This window comes from Callorhinus ursinus, unplaced genomic scaffold, assembly GCF_003265705.2.
Source record: "Callorhinus ursinus isolate GAN/ISIS: 27379988/994484 unplaced genomic scaffold, GSC_fseal_2.0 scaffold13, whole genome shotgun sequence".
NCBI lineage: Eukaryota > Metazoa > Chordata > Mammalia > Carnivora > Otariidae > Callorhinus > Callorhinus ursinus.
In genome coordinates, this window is record NW_027397075.1 from 50,427,542 (window position 1) to 50,447,577 (window position 20,036).

The window sequence follows — 20,036 nt, forward strand, 5'->3', positions numbered from 1 at the left end:
TCCACATTTTACAATCAGTTCAACCAGAACAACCATCAGCCACCCCCTCCCTGCAAGCTGCAACTGAACTACCCACATTATCTGAACATTTCCACAACCATGAGATCTGTTTACTTGGAACCTAGGGATAAGGAGTTAGTGGAAAGGAAAAGAAAATTGTCCTACTTGGGTCTCTCATACAACCTAACAGTGAGGGCAAGACCTTCGATTCTTTGGAGAGCCTGAAAAAGATTGTGTTGGATCCAAAATGGAAACACTCCGTGTATCTGGTATTCTCCTATTATGCTTGGTAAGGCCATGTCATTTCAGGCTGTTTCTTTCTACCTCTGTCTCTTTTCAAGCACATCTGCAGAATTAAATTCCATGCACTGACAGGGATGCTTTCAAAAGCTCAGAATCAATTCTTCAATCATTCCACTTTCTTAGCTGTGATTAAAAACATGTGTCCCCTAATTAAGCTAATGAGAAATTGTTAATTGGCACAAAGCCCCCCTCTGTGCACACTTATTAATGTTCCCGTCACTTTGACAGGAGAAAGGATCAGAATCAAGGGCGGAGAGTTCTTAAGTGACTTTGACATTGGACTTAGGTACAAGAGCTCTATTTAGAGAGTGAGGGCTGCCCCTTCTAGGACCTGCATGGAAGAATAAGGAATGCCATTGTTTTCCGGATTTCATAGGGAAGCAGAAGAAAGCGATGCAATAGGACAACAGTTGATAAGTTAATTTCTTTTTTCCTCTTCGTAGAGATGAAGATATTCACTCTCTCATCAGCTTTCCATGCAACAATGAATCTGTATGGATGAGGCGCAGCTAGGCAAGAATGCATCCTTCTGAAGGACCACCAGGAAGGAGGCTTCCGTAGTTATTTAGCTCACCATTGGCTCAGGTGGTTTCCTCCTGACCTCTAATGAACAATATCATTGCAAATTATCCTGCACCCAAGGCACCTTGTGGGTGGGAGGGGTATGCTTTGGCAGTGGAAGCATGTGCTTTGATAAAATTATTTTTCATATTTTTCTATTATTTCTCTTTTTTAAAGATTTTATTTATTTATTTGAGACAGAGAAAGAGAGAGAGAGCACAAGCAGGGAGGAGGATCAGAGGGAGAGGGAGAAGCAGACTCCCCGCTGGGCAGGGAGACCCATGGGGGGCTTGATCCCAGGACCCTGAGATCATGACCTGAGCCGAAGGCATATGCTTAACCGACTGAGCCACCCAGGTGTCCCTATTTTTCTATTATTTCCATTTGGGAATTACCAGAACTTTTTACCTACCTAGTTTGTCCCTAGCTTTTCCCGTGTACTTTTGCACACCACAAATGGTTAATTCTCAAAGTCTTGGAAACTTCTGAAGATGTACAAATGTCCTACAAGGGGGAGTTTGGGCAGGACTTATGGAGGATTCTCAAGAGAGCCTTAAGCAAGACAGCAGGCCACAGATGAGAAGAACTAAAAGTACATGAACTTGTCTTTTTGTTCAGAGCAGCTAGTTCCAGGAGATGGAGCTTTCTACTTTGAATAAACCCAAACTCAGGACCTGGATTGATCCTTTCAGAAAGGGACAAGCCTAATAACTCAGGCTGCCAACAAAGCTCTGAAAATGTCTAAGAGAAGCAATGGATGTGGGGGAGTCTGGGGGCCACCACTGAAAGTCTACTGAGTTATGAATCATTGGTGGGAGATAGAGGTGAGGAGCTTCTGCTGACCTGGAGACCCCTCTCTCCGTCACCTGCCTGAAGCCAGGTACTGAGTACTCTTGTCAATCATCTCAGGAGGGAAAGTGAGCTTTGCAGTTTGAAGGCATGTGAGTTACTACTGGAACCCTGAGATGCCATAGCAGCAAGCTGGCTCCCTGACTGGGTGTGCAGGACGGATTGTTGCTCGGGCATCAGTTTCTATGAGTGATTTGATGAGAAAAGGGGGAGGCCTGTCTGGAAGAGGGAAATAATTTTTCCTCAACCCTTCTAGGTTCTTAATGGAGCCACCTCCACCTATAATAAAAGACAGATTAACAGGAGAAAAACAAACAGAAGTTGAGCACGATGTATACCTCCTGTATATATGAGAGAGACCCAGGAAAACTGAGTCACTCCCCAAATGGCCCCAGCCATCGCCTTAAATAACATCTCCAGCTACAGACCAAAGAAGATGTTAGGGGGCAGGGAAGCCAGTTAGGGAGGTTAGGGGAGGAGTGGGGGCGGAAACACAGTCAAGGAGGGTAAGGTTGTTATGCAGATTTAAGTCCTGGACTTCTGCATTTGGTCTCTAGAGATTTAGAATCCTCTTCATCCTGGTACAGAGTGGGAGACACCCTTACAAATGAAGATTTCCCTTATAAATGTAAATGTCTCTTACAAAAGGGTAACTTCTACTCAGTTTTCAGAGCTTTAGTCATGTCTGCAGTATCTTAAAAATAACCAGCTCAAGATAATCCAAATGCCAAAGAGACACATTTTGGGGTGGCAGATTCTGCTCCCCTTCACCAGTTAAGGAGAAAGCTGTTTCAGGGGTCAGAAGTAATGAGTATGAGAATGTGGTAGTAGTAGGTAGTGTATTCCCTTCACCCAATGCCATGGATGGTGTTTGAGTCCAGAGAGACTACCGCTGACCTTTGAACAACACAGGGGTTAGGGGTGCCAACCTCCTGCACAGTTGAAAATCCGCATGTAACTTTTGACTCCTCCAAAATTAACTACTAATAGCCTACTGTTGACTTGTTGCCTTACCGATAACATAAGCAGTCAATTCACACGTATTTTGTACGTTATATGTATTATGTACTGTAGTCTTACAATAAAGTAAGCTAGAGGAGAGAAAATGTTACAATGAAAATCATAATGAAGAGTAAATACATTTATGGTACTGTACGGTACTTATCAAAAGGAATGCGCATGTAAGTAGACCTGTGTAGTTCAAACCTGCATTGTTCAAGGTCACCTGTATTTGATGTGGGCTCTGAGAATCATGGGGAGGGCACAAGAAGTACTCTCAGTGTCCCTGGCTGCAAAGTAAATGGAGGAGAGAGGCATTGCCCTGATTCCTGCAGAGCTTGGCCTGGCGAGGGAGACAGCCTCAGGCACAGAAGCTGGGCACGGTGGACTGGCATGGAAGCAGCTTGTGGAGTAGAGGACCTTGACAAGGGGCACTGGGCTAGAGAGGAAGAGCACGGAGGCCACTGTGTGGTGGCTGGAGCTATCAGGAAGCCCACCCTTGGCCAGCACACCTGGGGGGCACTGTGGGAAAGCGGATGCCCCCGTGTGTCTGTTGGGCTGGGAGGTCTGCAGAGATTTGAGTCACACCCTTCTGCTGGGAATGGTGGTGAGTGGGGAAGGTTCAGGGAAGTCTAGGTGTGGGGTCCAAAAAGGAGGGGGGTGGTGCAGGACTTCGACGTACCATCACGTGAGTGTAGGCTTAGATCATCCCCTCCAATCCTGGAACGTGCACCTGAGCTTGTATTATTTGAACCCACAGGGTTTTCCTTCCTTATCATCTCACTATGGGGAATAGAAGCACAAAATTCAATCAGGGAGCTTCCATTAGCTTCTATCCGATGCATTAAGGGGAAAGATAAGAACATTCCAGGATGGGCTCCTTAAGTTATCATCTGGGGGTCCACAGGGAGAGCAAAAGAGGGCAGAGAGTGAGTTTGCAGGGGTGGACAGGATGTCCTTGGCCCTCTCTTCCCTCTTCTGCCCCCAGGAATTTGTTGTTTAACACAGGAGTTCTATCCTATGGCCAGAAGGTAGGTATGAATGTTTTATAATCTAGGTTTGTAAATCAGTGAATCTGTTCATTTGCGCTGAAAATGTTTAGTTCAATCAATAATAGATGGCATGGGGACCAAATAGGTCATGTTTTGGGATTCATCTGAAGTAATTCCTTTCTTTTACCTCAATGCTTGCCAGAGGGACGGAGACGAGATGAGATGATGTATATGAAAGTGTCTGCAAACTCTAAAGCAGACAGAAAATAGGTTGAAATCTGTCAAGAATAGCAGAATCATCCATTTTTAAAGTAAGGATGACAAGCCACGATTTTAGGAGTTTCAAAATTCGGTTAGCTCAAGTCTCCGGATGCATTCATCACAACTCCTGTCCACCACAGACAGGGCAGGGTGCCATGGCTTTGGTGTCCATGAGTGCATCTGGCCTGGCAGAGAAGCAGAGCTGACCAGGAACGAGAGACAAGTTGGTTATGCTTCAAACACACAACAAATTTGCGCATTTACCTTAAAAATAAAAAGAGAGGGTTTTGAGATAGGTTCTAGCTGAGTTACTTTTATGGACACTTACTTTAGTCTATTTTTTTAAAGAGATGAAGACCCTCTATTTTCCACTGAATCTGTTCCAAACTTAACTTAGAATTGCCTATTCCTATCTAAATATTCTTAGTTCCTTCAACAGGCCCTACCGTCCGAGAGAGGATGTAGGAGGGCCAGGCTCTAGGCTTCTGTCTTCTTCACTTGCTCTTCAAAACCTGTTTGCTTCTTATTGTTGTTTTCTTTTCCTCAGTTATGATCTCTAGACCATTTATATCTGGACCTCCTCTTTGGTTACCATAACCACCCATGGATGTTCTCTTTTTGGGTGTCTCACTACCATATCCTTCCTGTATCCACTGTAGACTTCTGGAACACCAGGCTGGGCCAGAGACTGAGGTCTTAAATTGACATGGAAAGAAAATCTGGACAATTCCACTCTTTGATTCCAGTTTCTGAAAGCAGCAGCAGGAGACGCTCCAAGTTATATCCTAAGTCAAGCGCAGGTGCGGGGTATAGACATCTCTACTGCACCCAGTTCGTTAGAGCTGGGATAATCATCACTGGGTGCAGATGGTAGGATGTGGCTGTGAGACATTTGATTCAGGTTACACAGGCATGAAGGGAAAGTGGCCACGGCACGATTATGAATACAAAGTCCATGACTCCTAAGCCCTCTCACCAAAGCATAGGAATCCATGCTATAAAATCTCCTCTGAGTATCTCCGGCAGCTGATTCTGCCCCCATTGCTCTGCATGGCCACTCTGAGAACTCCCGTGATGACAAGATTAGATCAGTAAAGGAGAGAGCAGAGAAGCCAGAGTGGCCATACTCAGGTTCATTATGCTTGGCTGCTTTTTGCCCCAGAATGATGCCATAGAGTTAAGAGAAGATTTCTCCCCAACTATTGAGAAATGCCCTCTCACTGGCATGAATGATTGGGCTCCAGTGGGTATGGTTCCCTTTTATATTCTTCTTTCAAACTTGGAGTCCAGCTTCCCAAGGTCTGGGTCAGTGGTTGACCTGCACTCCCACATGTTCCTTCAAAAGCTCTCTGTTCTGAACACCATACACCCATGTTCTGGGAGGAGCTAGGTCCTGCAGCCCACTGGGAGCCTGCCCCCATGCTGAAGCAAACTTTCCTCCCAATTTTTCAGAATTTTGACCAAAGAATGGACATAAATATCCATTCTTTCCAAAAATATCTCTTGAGCACCTATTATATGCCAGTCAGCATTCCAGACATTGAGGATACAGCAATGTGTGTATTGCTGCACACACAGCCTTTGTGTGCAGGTCAGGGGTAACAGAATGAGGTAAATATGTGGTAAGTGCTATGGAGAAAAAGAAAATAGGCAAGGTGGGCAGAGAATGCTGGCTTAGTCCTGGCAAATTTAAAGAGGATCATCCAGGAAAGCATTGCCCAGGAGGTGACATTTGGGTAGACTTGAAGGAAGTGAGATGAGTCTATCTGGGGGAGTGTTCTAGGCATAGGGATGGGTGATGGCAAAAGCCCTGAGTCAGGGGCAGTCCTGCCACTCCCCAGGGACAGGTCCCAGAGGCCAGGGCAGCTGAATCCCAGTGAATGAGGGCGGGGGGCACGTGGAACAGGTGGGGAGTTCAGGGAGGGATCTGGGCAGGACAGTGGTGGTGGTGGAGACCTTATGAGACCTCTCAGGCTCTGCTGTGGAGAATAAAGAGAAGGGTGGACTCAGGGGCAGTGGGTGGGAGCAGAGAGACCTGGTGGGACTACTGTAGTAATGTGGGTGAAGGGTGCTGCTGATTTGGGCCACACGTGGGGTAAAAATAGAAGAGATGATAAAAGTGCATTGGTTTTGAATATGTTTTGAAAGTGAGCCAACAGGATTTGCTGATGGACAAGATATGGAGAGAGAGAGAGAAAGAGAGAGAGAGAGAGAGAGAGATCTCCTTCATTAGCTCTCCCAAGAGATCTTAGGGTCTCTGGGTGACCTGCCAGTTCAGAACAGACCTTGAGCTTGTGGATGAGCCTCCTGCCCCTCCCCGCCAGCCTCATTGTGCACACGGGGTAGACAGGACTCTTGTGACCCCAGGCAAAGCATGAGGATTAGATGACAAATCACTGGATATAAATGCATTAAGTTAGGAGTCATAAAAGATTATCTTCCTTCCTCGGCCTCCAAAGATATGCCTTCTTTCATGTAGTGCCTGTCAGATTTTCAGAAGGGACCCTCGTGCCCAGCTTACTTATGACTCCTTGTAACAGGAGCCCTTAGGTGGTGCCTGTCACTGCTCCCACCTCGCCCCCCCCAACTCCTTTCTTCTGGATACCCTAGGAATCTGAAGTTATTATTTTCCTAAAGCAGGAGTGTTTATGATCTTCCCTGCACAGGGTAGAAAATAGTTAGTTTTATTAAAGTACTCATAAAAGACACTAAGTTAATAAAAGAGAGAGTTGAGGGAGACCAGGGAGCCACAGGCTTCAAGAGAAGCATGTTTTAAATATTTTCAGCAGCTCAGCCTGCCCTGCTTCCTTCCCTGATCAGCGATCACTGCTGGATTTCTGCTCGCATCAGCGACTTTGCACCTCATCTTTCTTTCTCTCAGGTAGTTTTGAAACCTCATTTCAACCTGTTTGGATGAGATGCCAGCGCTTTATGGGAGCGGGCATCCACCTGCAATCTGGTACTCTGTCCCAGCCAGCTCAGCTGCGACCTGGAAAAAATGATAGATAACCGGGAGCCGGCGTGGGGCCGCGGAAACAGGTGTTTCCCAGAGCGGCCGCTCCCCGCTCAAACTCTTTGCTGGGGGAGATTCAGCTTTGTCAACCCCGCCCCAGGGGAGACAGCGAAGTCGCCTCGATGTGCCCAGATACAATGAAACACCTCTTGGGGGTAAAACGATGCCTTAAAATTAGCTTCCCACCTCTTCTATCATAAACCGCGACGATGCATTTCTCACTGCCTGGAAGGTAGTGCAAGGGTAAGCAAGGCCTGCTTCAAAAGCTCGGCTTTCCTTAATGTTCAGTCATGGCAGGTACCACCCCCTCTTCTTTCCTCCGCCCCCCACCTCTCTTTTGAATGAATGGGAATATGGAAGGCCCTTGAAAGGATAACCGTCACCACACTTGACTGGAATTGAATGGGGATAAGCAGGGCAGATGCAGCGAAGAGATGTGGCCTTTCTCTTTGCCAAGCAAGGATTTTACAAAGCCTGGAGGAGGGGAGGGAGAAGGGGAGCCCGATCGGATTTCTGAAGGGTTTGAGCAGCTGTAAGCTTCGGCATATGAATAGAGGCTGCCGGTACAAAGCCACCAACCCTCCTGCGCAAGGCCATTTGCCTACACCAAAGGGAAGAAGGAAGCTAGAGGTGGGGGGTTGAGAGAAATAATAAAGGTTGTATTAAAATGGTGAATAATGGAATTCAGAGGTTATCACCAGAGTTGAAATGGAATCTGAGGTTCTCACTTTCATTCTGTCTTAAGCCCCTGTGCGCTGCTGATGTGGTTTATTAAACAGTTGTCCCAACCCAGGCCGCCCTGAGGCAGAGGCATTCAGTAGGGTGTGGAGAAGAAATTCCAGTAGAGGCAGACGCAGCAACTGGTTTCACCACCGGTTCCCCAGCTGCAAATGCCCTCCCATTCTCTCGCTCCCTGCTATCGGGAAATAGGAAAGGAGCCAAAGAATAAGAAAGTGAGTAAAAGAATAGGACAAGTACATAACAGAGGAAGAATACTCTTGTAAGAAATGCTAGGGTTTTTTGGTTTTTTTGTTTTGTTTTGTTTTTTTCCTCTCCGCAATCAGTTAAAAATATCTGGTAAGCCAAGTCAGTTACGCACTGTGAAATGTGCCAAGACAGACGATGCTGTGGCTGGCCTTCCGGGGACTTAGAATCCAAGGTGACATTTGAGTTGAAGGATGAGTGGGCTTTGCCAGGATGGATCATGGAAGAAGGTGTTCCCAAGCAGAGAGAATAGAGAGGCATGCAAATCTTTGCCATCCGTGTAGCTTAAGCGCGAGCAGGAGATAGTAAGAAATAGCAGGAAGGGACCTGGAAAGACAGGTTTGGGCAAAATGGAGAAGTTCCTTGATTGCTGGCATTTGGGCATGATCCGAGAAGAAAGATGAATCCTTGAAGGGTTTTAATCAAGCAATCAGATTCACACTTTAGAAGGAACTTTTTGGCTGCAATGTGCAGGACTGGTTGAAAGGGGCATGACCGGAGAGAGGGGGACAATTAGAAGACTTGTCCAATAGTCCAGGTGAGGCATAGGCCCAGACTCCTGTGCTGGAGAGATGGACCCCAATCTTCCCCAGTCCAGCTTGTGCCCTCTGGCTTGTCGTCAGAGCAGCAACTGAAGAAACTGCATAACCAGAGCTGTTTGAGGGAAGGTAGCAGGACGGTCCGCTCACTGGGGATAAACAGAAAGCCCTTAAAGCAAAGCCTTTCTGAGCCTGTAACTGGCTCCATCCAATCCATCCGAAGCCTTGACAGTCCTAGAGCCAGGGCAGCTTTTCTTCTTTTTCTTTTTTTCTTCCTTCCTTCCTTCCTTCCTTCCTTCCTTCCTTCTTTCTTTCCTTCCTCCCTCTCTCCCTTTCTTTTTCTTTCTTTCTTTCTTTCTTTCTTTCTTTCTTTCTTTCTTTCTTTCTTTCTTTCTTTCTTTCTTTCTTTCTTTCTTTCTTTCTTTCTTTCTTTCTTTCTTTTTGAGAGAGAGAGGGGTGGGGGAAGGCAGAGGTAGAGGAAGAGAGAGATTCTTAAGGAGGTTCCATGCACAGCATGGAGCCCGAGGTGGGGTTCGATCCCACGACCCTGAAATCATGACCTGAGCTGAAATGAAGAGTAGAACACTCAACCGACTGAGCCACCCAGGTGCCCCTGCTACTCTCGGTGGGCTCTTGGGCACTCCTAAACTTAAGTGCCCAAGAGCCCACCGAGAGTAGCAGGCACTTTGGAAGAATTTGATTCCCACTTTCAGGCTCGATAATAATTATCTCCAGTTCTAAAGTTCCTTGAATAGTGTGGCTTTTACTTCTATTCACAAGTAGATTTAACAATCTCTTATGATGCTATGCTATTTAATCATTAATTAAATTATTATTTTATTATCCAGAAATGAGAAACACTTGATATGCTTTAACATTTTTTAATTCCAGAGAGAAAAGAAATTAGACTGTTAGCTTTTTTCAATAAAAAGAAATAAAATACCTTAAATCAGCCTATTCTTTGCCTTATAGTCTTTTTTCAGCAAGTGCCACATGATAAAATAATTGTGTAATTAGAAATAAATGGCTTACAAGAGCGATACTTTGTTCTAAAAAGTTGTAAGTGTTTTGTATCCCCTTTTAAAGGTGCTCAATTTGTGCTGAAAAGAAGCAGGGAATGTAATTTGGGAATGAGTACACTTAATAAGTTTGGTGATTGAGATTTTCCCATTGGTATGGTTCCCACATTTCCCTGAACAACATTCAACCTGTTTCAGGAGCTGTTTAGAAATGGGATGAACCATCTCCCTCAAGTTGGGGTTTGACTATCCTGGAACAAGATGGCAACTTTGGGTTGTCAAGTACTTTTCTTTCTCTAAGCAGATCATGGAAGAACTGGAGAAAACAGTTGCTAGCTGTAGATGTATTTTTTTCCTATGATGGCTTCGTCTCATAAAAGTGAGATTTGTGTTGCTGTTCTTCTTTCAATAATGATTTAATAGCTATAATACACTGACTTTTTTTTTTTACATTTGCTTAACAAATTAGCATTCCAATTCTGGTTGACTCCTTTGGTGGAAACGCTAAGTTTACGTGCCAAGGAAAGGGAGAAGAGGGATGGGCACAGGGCTTAGGGAGAGGTGAATAAGGCGATTACAATTTATCAGACAAGAGTGCCAGAATTTCATTTTTCATTCTAAAGTGAGGACTATGTCTTAAGAGTAAACTGTCACATGGGTAAGGCTCTTTAGACTATTCTAGGACACCTACTTACATATTTGATCCTGTGACTTAGGAGGGCAATGACTATGCCCACTTGCCTGGGTGGGGGGGATCCTTGGGAGCATTCTTTAGTCCTCCTGAACAAAAGGAGCATTATACTGAACGGATCCATCCCTCCCAGGGGTATTGGGATGAGAAAATGACATAACAGATGTGAGTGCATTTAGAAAGTAAAGGCAATATATAAATGCAAGAGATTCTTAGTTTTTATTACAGAGATCCATCCAGTCCTGCCACATTATGACAGCATAAGCCCTATTGGCTACATACATTATAATAATCTATTATTGGAGGAGTTAGCCTTGGGTGGTAACAGCTGGCTTTGACTATTACCATAGAATCTGTTGGAGATATGATGGACGAAGTACGGCTGTAAAGAAATGAGACTGGTTAGTGTGCGTTACCTGTGGAAACTAGTCTTGGTTCCGTTCTAGGGTGGTGAATTTCCCCCGAAGAACCTGTGTCTAAATGAGGTTAGGTGAGCCAGACAGGATAGAATATCAGGCTTGAGGGCCAAAGTTCTGGTTTCCAGATCAGGCTGTACCACTTACTAATTGGGCAAGATCTTTCTGTTCAAGCTGGGCTTGAAACGATTCTCATAGTAAGCCTAGCTATGTCATGAATGAACTCTTGGGTTACATCGGTGTACGCCGGGCCCCTTAAATGCCAACCACTGGCATTTGTTTGATTTTAGAGGAGCAAATAGGCTGAAATTTGGGATACATTTGAGATAGAGAGACTTTTTCTCATTCATTTATTCCTCAGTTATAAAGAGTAAACATTTAGTCTTTACCAGGCCCCAGCTTTAGGCACTGAGGTTAGAGTAGCAAAGAGAAAGAGTCCTCTTTCTTCCTCTTTCTTTTGGGGATTACATGGTATCGAAGAAGGGTATGTTAGTCTCCCATGTTTGCTGTCATAAATTATCACCAACTGGTGGTTTATAACGGAATTTAATTCTCTCATAGTACTGGAAGCCAGAAGTCTGGAGTCAAGGTGTTGGTGGGCTTATACTCCCTTCATCCTTTCCTTGTGTTTTTCCAGTTTCCAGTGGCTCCTGACATTCCTTGGCTTGCGGCCATGTCATCCTAATCTTCAAGGCCACCATCTTCCAGGTGCTTTCTGCACTGTCTTCATCTGGCCTCTTCCATGTGTGTCAAATCTCCCTCTACCTCTTTTTTATACGTGTGGTTGAATTTAGGAACCATTCTGACAATTGGGGATAATCTCCCCAGTTAAAAATTCTTGATTTAGTCATACCTGCAAAGATGCTTTATCCATACAAAGTATATTTGTTGCTTCCAGGGTTTAGGATGTAAATCTCTTTCAAGGAGCCATCTTTCTGCCTACCAGAGTGATAGCTAGCTGACAGGCAGGAAGAAGTACAACATGTCAGATGGTGTTGGTGCTAGAGTAGGATAAGGATGCTCGGTGTGTTGGGGTGGAGGTGGGGTTATTGTTTTAGATATGGTATGAGGAAAGGCCTTGCTGAAATGCTGAAATGATGATCTCAGCAGGAATCCACAGGAAGGGAGCCAGCAAGCTCTGCAGATGGCTGGAGGAAGCATCATTAATGCAAAGACACCACGTGACTAGAGGCATGTTGCTTCCCTCACTTGCAGCCTGGTTTCCCAGAAGTACGGCCTCCTGGTCAACCTGGCCAAGCATATTCTCAATTCTTGTTTGACCTCTGGTCTTGCTTTCTTAATCAGACAACCTCCCTCCATCTGGATGATTCTGAAGCACCCAGAGTTACAGATTCAATATCCTAAAGAACCTCACAAAGATGGTCATGGAATCCTCAGTCCTCTGGGGTCTCAGCCAACTTCTGAGGTAGGGAAGCTTAAAACTTGACAGATACACCTCATCTACTTCCTTTTCTTTTAAGGCCTCCAGATATATTTGTTCTCTTTCTCTTCCTTCTTTCCCTAATTCTCTTTATTACTAAGAAATCAGAAACATTCAAAATTCTCCTTTTTTAAAAAACTAGATCTTCAAGGAATCCTCTGAAAATATTTCTAGTTTACATTTAAGGTGGGTTCATTTTTTCTCCTCAATTCCATTGATCTTCCTTAGAGACTTGACTTAACTTCTGTATTTCTGGATGCCGCTGTTTCCCTCTCTGTAACCTGATGGCTAGTCACTAGCCATCAGGGATGTGGTGTCTCCCCACCTCCTACATGACGCACATGCGGGCTGCATGTGGGCTTCACATCGCACTTAGGGCATCATCCACAGAGAGGTTAATGGTAATGGTGTCCCTTGAAGTTGAGCTCTGCAGTGACCTGATAGCCTCATTTAAATAGAGTTTGAAAAGACCTTCAATATGCAACAAAAATGCCTCCATTCCTTCTGCAACCAATCTGTGCTTGAAATCATTTCTATCGGATTTTCACATTCTATTCTGAAATGGCGATATTCTTAGGAGGGTGTGCATATGGGTACTGTAAACCAGTGTCGGTCATTAACACCGCAAAGTGTATTGGCTTATTCTTGCTAAATAAGGGTAAGTTTTTTCGTTGAGGAAGAGAGAGATTCAGGGGTAGAGCTATTGACCTGTGTGGAAGGAAAACTGGCCTCCCAGCACTCGTGTGACACCAAGAATAAACGGGAGAGGGCAATATCTAAAGATAGGGGAGTGGGAGGCACTGAAGGCTCTGGGCCATTACAGCCGTGTTGTTCTGGCAAGTTCATTTAGGCTTCCTGGATCTCCTTTTACTAATTCCTTATAAAGAGGTTGATAGTAAATGAAATGATCTCCTTTAGTTCCACAGCGTCTGATTTAATGTAATAGCTTAGGTTTATTGAGTGTTTACTCTATCTCAGGCACTTGTGAAATTCTTGACGTACATTATTTTATTTAATCCTCGCAAGGACTCCCATGAGATACTTACCATGATTATCTCTGTTTTAGAGACGAGGAAACCGAGACTTTGAGGGATTTAGTAAATTGCTGACATTCTCCCGGCTCATAAGTGAAGAAGTCAGGATGAAACTCCATGCCAACGTGAGTCGAAAGCCTTTGCCCTTGTCTACCACGCTGGATGGCCTGGGAAGGCATCCTATGTCATGAATGCTGGACAACCATCATTCTCCCTTTCCTCCAGCCCTGTGCCCAACAGAGACTTCTAATTTGTGTGAGTCCCACAGGAGATCTCTGGCAGCATTTTCAAAAACCCTCCGAGAAAGTGTATACTTAATGATAAGCTGCCGTCATGTTGGTTTCACACATAGTGACTTTCCTAATCCAGACAACACACAGCTTGCCTTTAGCTGCTCCGAACCGGCTCTTATGGCCAGGATGATTAGAGCTTTTTTGCAGACAAGCCTACGAGGGCTGGGTGACACCCACAGATAAGCTGGTCATCAAAGGGCTCCTGCTATTAAAAACCACATCCTATTCTTAGTTCTGAGCTCACAGGCTTCGCCTGCGGCCCTCTCACCTGTTAAGCCTCCTCCAAAGAGATAACGTGGCTCAGAGGAAGAGAATCACTTGACAAGGCAGAGCATCAGGATGGCTGTCTGGGAAACCCGTTGAAGTCCCCTTGGCTGGAACAAATGCATCTCTTAGCATGGCCCATCATTTTGATATTTTTTTGACAATTTCTAAATGTGTATAGAAACAACCTGCCTCCCTTTATATTCATGTATTCCAGCACATAACGTCTGATTTTCTGCATGGCGGGAGTCAACCAAGCGCCCACTCTCCACTCCCCCAGTTCACGGTTTTAATGCATTTCATGATTTTGTTGCTTTGGTGTGCATTTCAAAATGACACATTTGATCAGTTCTTTAGGTAATATTGATGTTTTGCCCTTTTAAATGTGTCATTTGATTTTCTGATGTTATTCTCCATCTGCTTTGGTAACACTTTCATTTAGTTGCAGCTTTTTATTGGGTCCCCAAAGGTTTATATAAAGGAATCTGACTTGAGGGTATTTTATTTTATTTAAAAATTTCCCCCCCATTCTTTGCTCTTTTATACCCCAATCTCACCTTTGTCAACCTACTCTCTCCCTCTCCTTCCCGCCCCCTCTCTTACCACCTTACCTCCTTAGTCACTTTTTCAAACACTGTGAATAAACTTCACTATCAGAGCCTCAAACACTAGCCTTTCCTCAATCATATTTAAGTATTTCATTGTGTAAAGCCCATTGCCTTGCCTCTGCTGTTCCCTGGGATTTAATCAAAGAGCAATTTTTAAAAGCAAGTACGGGGAGCGGGCTGATGCTTTACATTTCTGACATGTGTGTATTGCCCTTGTTGAAAATATTTCCAAGTGGTAATTCCAAATTTTCGAAGGCAACAACAAAACCCCAGTAAGGTCTGTTCTTTTCTTATGGTTTGACTTTTTATTTATTTATTTATTTTTGCTTTCTTTTACCTGCTCTGATTGTATTTACCTTACATTCTTGGCAGGTTAATTTCCACATTTCTGATCTCTTAACCTCTTCTTCAAATACAGTCAGTGCAGATGTTAGAGACACATAACAGGGTTGAGAGACTGATGGAAAGTAAACATATGCCAATTTCTTCCTTGTGAAAGATCTGAAGAGACCCAAGGGATGGGGTCAAATAAATAATAAAGAATACCTTTGTTTTATGTTTATAAATGTCATCACAGAGTGTCTCAAAGCTTAGATTTTGTGCAGAGTAGCCATGCAATCTGTGAGTCCACCTCCTCAAATTAGAAAAAGTCCCCAACATAGGGGACTCAAGATTGTTTTCCTTTAAGAAAAGAAATTGCACACAAACAAAGAATCATGGAACACTACATCACAAACTAATGATGTAATGTATGGTGATTAACATAACAATAAAAAAATGTAAAGAAAAGAAATTACATTACAAATAAGAACGGTGAAGTAAGTTGATATCAAGGATAGTTTGTTTCACTGGGGAGAGCTATGGATCTATTAACTTGTGGGAATGAACATGAAGCTACAGGATTATGAAATCATTAGGTCTTCTATGGTGGGAACATGGAAGTGAGGTAGACGAATTGATAGAGGCTTAGCCCTTGGCATACATGTGTGTCGGCCAAGTTTGTCTTAAGGTTCATTCTGCTTTCTCCCTTTCCTTTCTGCATAATTTATGTACCCATTGCCCCTCTAAATTTCTGATAAAGAAGGCTAGTGCAATGAAGAGAGTGTGAATTTTGACATAGAAATGACTAGTGTTTGGATACAAGCTCTTGCACCATCAGGTTGCACACCTACACTTCGTGACTTATTTCCACATCTGAGGAGAATTAAGTGAGTATCATCTGTTTCCCAGGAGGAGGCTGATGTCATTTCCTGGTATGAAGGAACATGCCAGAAATGGAATCCCAGGGCATGCTGCACTCGCAGCGGGAGTTCACCTGGGAGAAGCAGCAATTCTGCCCATGAGGAACAGCATAATAGGGGAGACATGTCAGAAGCTTGGCCAGGGCAGCCGTGAGGACACATATCAAGAGCATCCCAGGGTAAAGAGGCAACCTGCAGGTCCAAAAATGGATAAGATCAAGACTAACTTAAGGAAGGTGGCCCGTATAAAGACAACAGGAGAGACAGCCCTTGATAGCTCCCATGTTTCTTCAGGATATTACTGGGTTACTGCTCTTGTCTTTAGACTTGGCCACTTCTCTTAAGTATAAACTTGTGTTCATCCATCTAGACTTCCAAGCTTTCCTTTTATTTTTCCTTAAAGGAAGACTGACAGAAACTAGGCTATTTCGATTCCTCACCACACATGCCTCCAATGATACTTCTTGATCTCAGCTTTGTTGTCCTCCATAACACTTAACCCCATCTGTCTCCCTTACTAAAACATAAACGCCATAAATGCAGTGATTTTTGGTCTCCTTTTTCATTGCTGTATCCCCAGTACTTAGAATAGAGGCTGATTCAGAGCTCTCACTTAGGAAACATGTGCTGAATGAATAGATAAATTATTAGAGATTGTTAAGGAATGTACAAGTAGAGTTGTAGCTTCAAGGAAAAGGAGTTGATAACCTTCAGCAACAGCTTCTAGGTATCAGTCACTCCTGTATCCAACATTTTCTGAGCACTAATTTTCTTCTGGGCACTGTGGTATGCATGGGAAACTCATCAGGAAATAGGACCAGGTTATGGGGCACCTGGGTGGCTCAGCTGGTTAAACATCAAACTCTTGATCTCAGCTCAGGTCTTGATCTCAGGGTTGTGAGTTCAAGCCCCACACTGGGCATGGAGCCTACTTAGAAAAAAATAGGACTAGGTTATCCCTCTTTAGTGAACATCTTCTCTAGCAGGGATACAAGTAAACCATATAACCGTGGAATAAATACCATTATAAACGTATGAACACATAATTTCCTTAAGAAAGTGCTTAAAATATTTTTCCATGATCTTCTTCCTAGGATAAAATTTATTAATAATGTACTCTGAGAAAAAAAATCCCAAGTGGCAGTTCTCTTCTGCTGCCCCAAAGAAGAAAGCAACATAGATCTGCATCGTGGTATCTTCTTGGTCTCTTAAGAGACACCTGACTCTGATGTTGTCTCCACAGAACTTAGAACTGTACCGACTATTCACACATCAGTCCTTTCCACTGTGGCCCTTGGGGTAGAAAATAATCCCTTATCCAAGGGGATGGAAACTTGGCTAATTTCTCCCTACAGAAGGCTTTTGAAGTTCAAAAGCATTTGAATTTGCTTTCCAATAAGTGGTGACAAAAACTCTTTCTCCCAGTATTTTGCTAAGTAGAAATCTTTTAACTGGCACATCAATACCACAGCCCTGTAATAGAGTCACACTGATGACTTTTTTTTTTCCAGTGTATGTCAAAAAGGCCCCTTTATGGGGCATAGGACAAGCGGAGTTATCAAAAAAAATATATATATATATATATAGGAAATGCAGTTTAATATAGGAATTTAAAAATTACACAGTGTTTTTTTTTTTGGTAATTTTTCCTAAAACAAAAAAAAGATCATTGCATCTTTATAGTGCATATTGGTACCCAAGTTATAGTTGAATGATTAACATTTTTCTCTAGTTGTGAGAGGACTTTTATTGTTTTGGCTTACATATCTTTAATTAGGAATAGGGTGAAGTATTTTTCTATATTATTTGTTTTTTTTTCCTGTTTAAGTATTTTCCCTAGGTTAATTATATTTTGTAAACTGATAGCTGTTATCCTTCAAGTGAACATTTTTCCTGGTGAAAGAAAAGGGAAATGCCAGCTAGACGTTTCATAATTGGGGCATTTGACTAGTTTGCTATTTTTAAGCACCAAAGATTTTGCTTGGAGCTAAGGCTGTACATGGATCCACAAATGCTTTCTCACAGTCTTGTGAATAGGAGGGGTGCAGATGATGTGTGTTTCCATTTTTTTCATGGAGAAATTGAGTCATGAGCTCAGCTCTTTTGTCTAGAGTGACAAAACTATTGGAGTCCACTGTAGCGCCCCAATGGAGTATTAATCTAAGAAGATTTTTGCTTCTTATAAAGCAAAAGGATAGCAAAAAATAAGTGCACAGTAGTATTTCCAAACATGGACAAACGCTTCTTTTGTTAGAGATCAGGTGCCTTTTTACTGCAGGTGCATTGGCATTATTCTTTGATTAATCAATGCTGGACAGTCCTCCTGGCTAATCTCATTAGCTAATAGTGCTTCTGGGTAATTAGCTTGATGTATGCAATTATCCTCAGATTTTAGAGCTTTTTGCCCACTTTGATAACATTGGTACATATTTAATGCTTTGGAGTGCCTCAGCCTTTTGAAAGATTGAACAAAATTCCCAAGTCTTTTCACATCAAGAGAGTGTGGTAGTATACATAGCAATGGAATTAGCTGAGTTCCATCTATTAAGAACTTTCTTAATGCCAGCAATTTCTCAAGCACATTACCCCCCAACCCCACGCATAGTCACACACCCCACAAATACACAGAACCCAGCAGATGAAATCTGGAAGTTCTTCCAGAACTTTCCATTTTGGCTGGGTCATGAGTCTCCCGGTTCTGTGAAAAAATTTCTAGAATTTAGCCAAATACACCAACCCAGAAAGAAAATTCCACTGGCATACAACTTATGAGTGCCAAGTAGAAGTAACATAAAACTTTTGGTCCATTAAAGATCCATTCTCTTTACGCAAAAAACCCAAGAGATCCGAGCTGTAGATTCAATTCTGCCACTATCTAGCCTTGTGGCTTTGGGCAAGGCACTTCAACTCCTTGATAATGAATTTATATATTACAAAATGAGAAAGACCATTCAATCACCCAGTATGTTTTAAGTTTCTACTGTGAGCTGGTCTTGTGCTAACCAAAAGATATCATGAGTACATAAGAAAGATTAAGCCCATCAAGCTTGTTGTCTGACCAGGTTGGATTAAATGATTTTCTAAGATCCTTTCAAGGTAGGCAGACTTATGATTCTACCATGAACCACTCTTCCCATTTCCATTTTCCCTTCCAAAACTCCCCAGGAAATAAGGAGCAAAAAGTAAGGAGCACTTTGTGAAGTCAGGTGCTACCAAGATGCTTGAAACCAGATAAAGCTATTAGTATTAAGTCCTCCAGAAGAGGAGTAGGAATGTCATGTCCTTTCATTTTACCTTATTTTTTAACCTTCTCCATTACCATCCTTAATCCCACCCATTGAAGGCTGAGAAAAAGGATTCGGGAAGGCTGTAGTTATATATTTTAAACCCCCAGTCTCTACCTGTGTCTATGGGTCAGATTATTCCATTCCTCCAATGACAGCAGAACATCCAATTGAATTTAGATCCTGAACATATATCCCTGGCTGCCACTCAGCTGTTATATCTACACCATTTTATTTCAGGGCATTTTAGCAACCTTGCCTAAAGCAATGCTGTCAACTAAATAACCCTTATGGATGCTAATGGAGACTTTGAAATAAATTGTCCTACTATGGAAGCTTATCATTTTTTGTTATTGCCTAAACAAACTGGAGTTTGTTTGTTTTATTTTGTTTTTCTGGATCTGATTGCAAAAATCCCAGAAGGCACGTTAGTTACGTTCCAGGTCTTGCCTTTATATGATTTTATATAGCGCTTTCAGGGAGAGAACCATCAACCATGACTCAAAAGAAGTTTGCTGCTAAGATGCGTTATTGCTCAGCCACTGGTGGCCTATCATCCGGGTGCTGAAGGTCTAGAAAAGTCGGGTTTACTGTCTCATCCGAGTCAAAGCTGGTTTATATTAATGATCAATGCAAGAGCAAATATACTGGATTTTATTCTCCCCTTTAACCTGCCTTAGTGATAATCTTAATAATGGGAAAAGAAGGTCTCATGATCTTTCTCAGAGGCCCTGGGTTCCCGTCTCTTTCAGACATTTTTTCCCCTGAGAGCGAGAGGGAGACAGAAATGGAAAACTCCATGCTTTTCTTTCTCTTATGTATGAAAAAGAAAGGGAGTATTTGAGTGCCTACAAAGTATGGGAAATGACAATAAGTCAACTAGTGTTTTTCTGTTCTTCAGTTCTGCTCTAGAGAGGGATTCTTTCTCCTCTCTAAACTTAGTAAATGAGAGACATTGAATGGTTCTTTAAATAGCTAAGCATTGGAGCATTTATATTGTTATTATTATTTTTATGCATGCCACTTTCCCTTAGCAATAGAAAAGAAAATAAATAGTCTTCTCACTGCCAGTTCTATTTTTGTTGAGGGCTTAACTAGAAGATATATCTAATCATAATGAGCAGAGCATAAAGAATATTAAGATTAAAAGAACTTATATTTTCCTTTATCCTCCCAAAAATCTCCAGATGGATTTCCTAGGGGTTGCCTTCTTTTTTTTTTTTTTTTTTTTTTTTTTTTTTTTT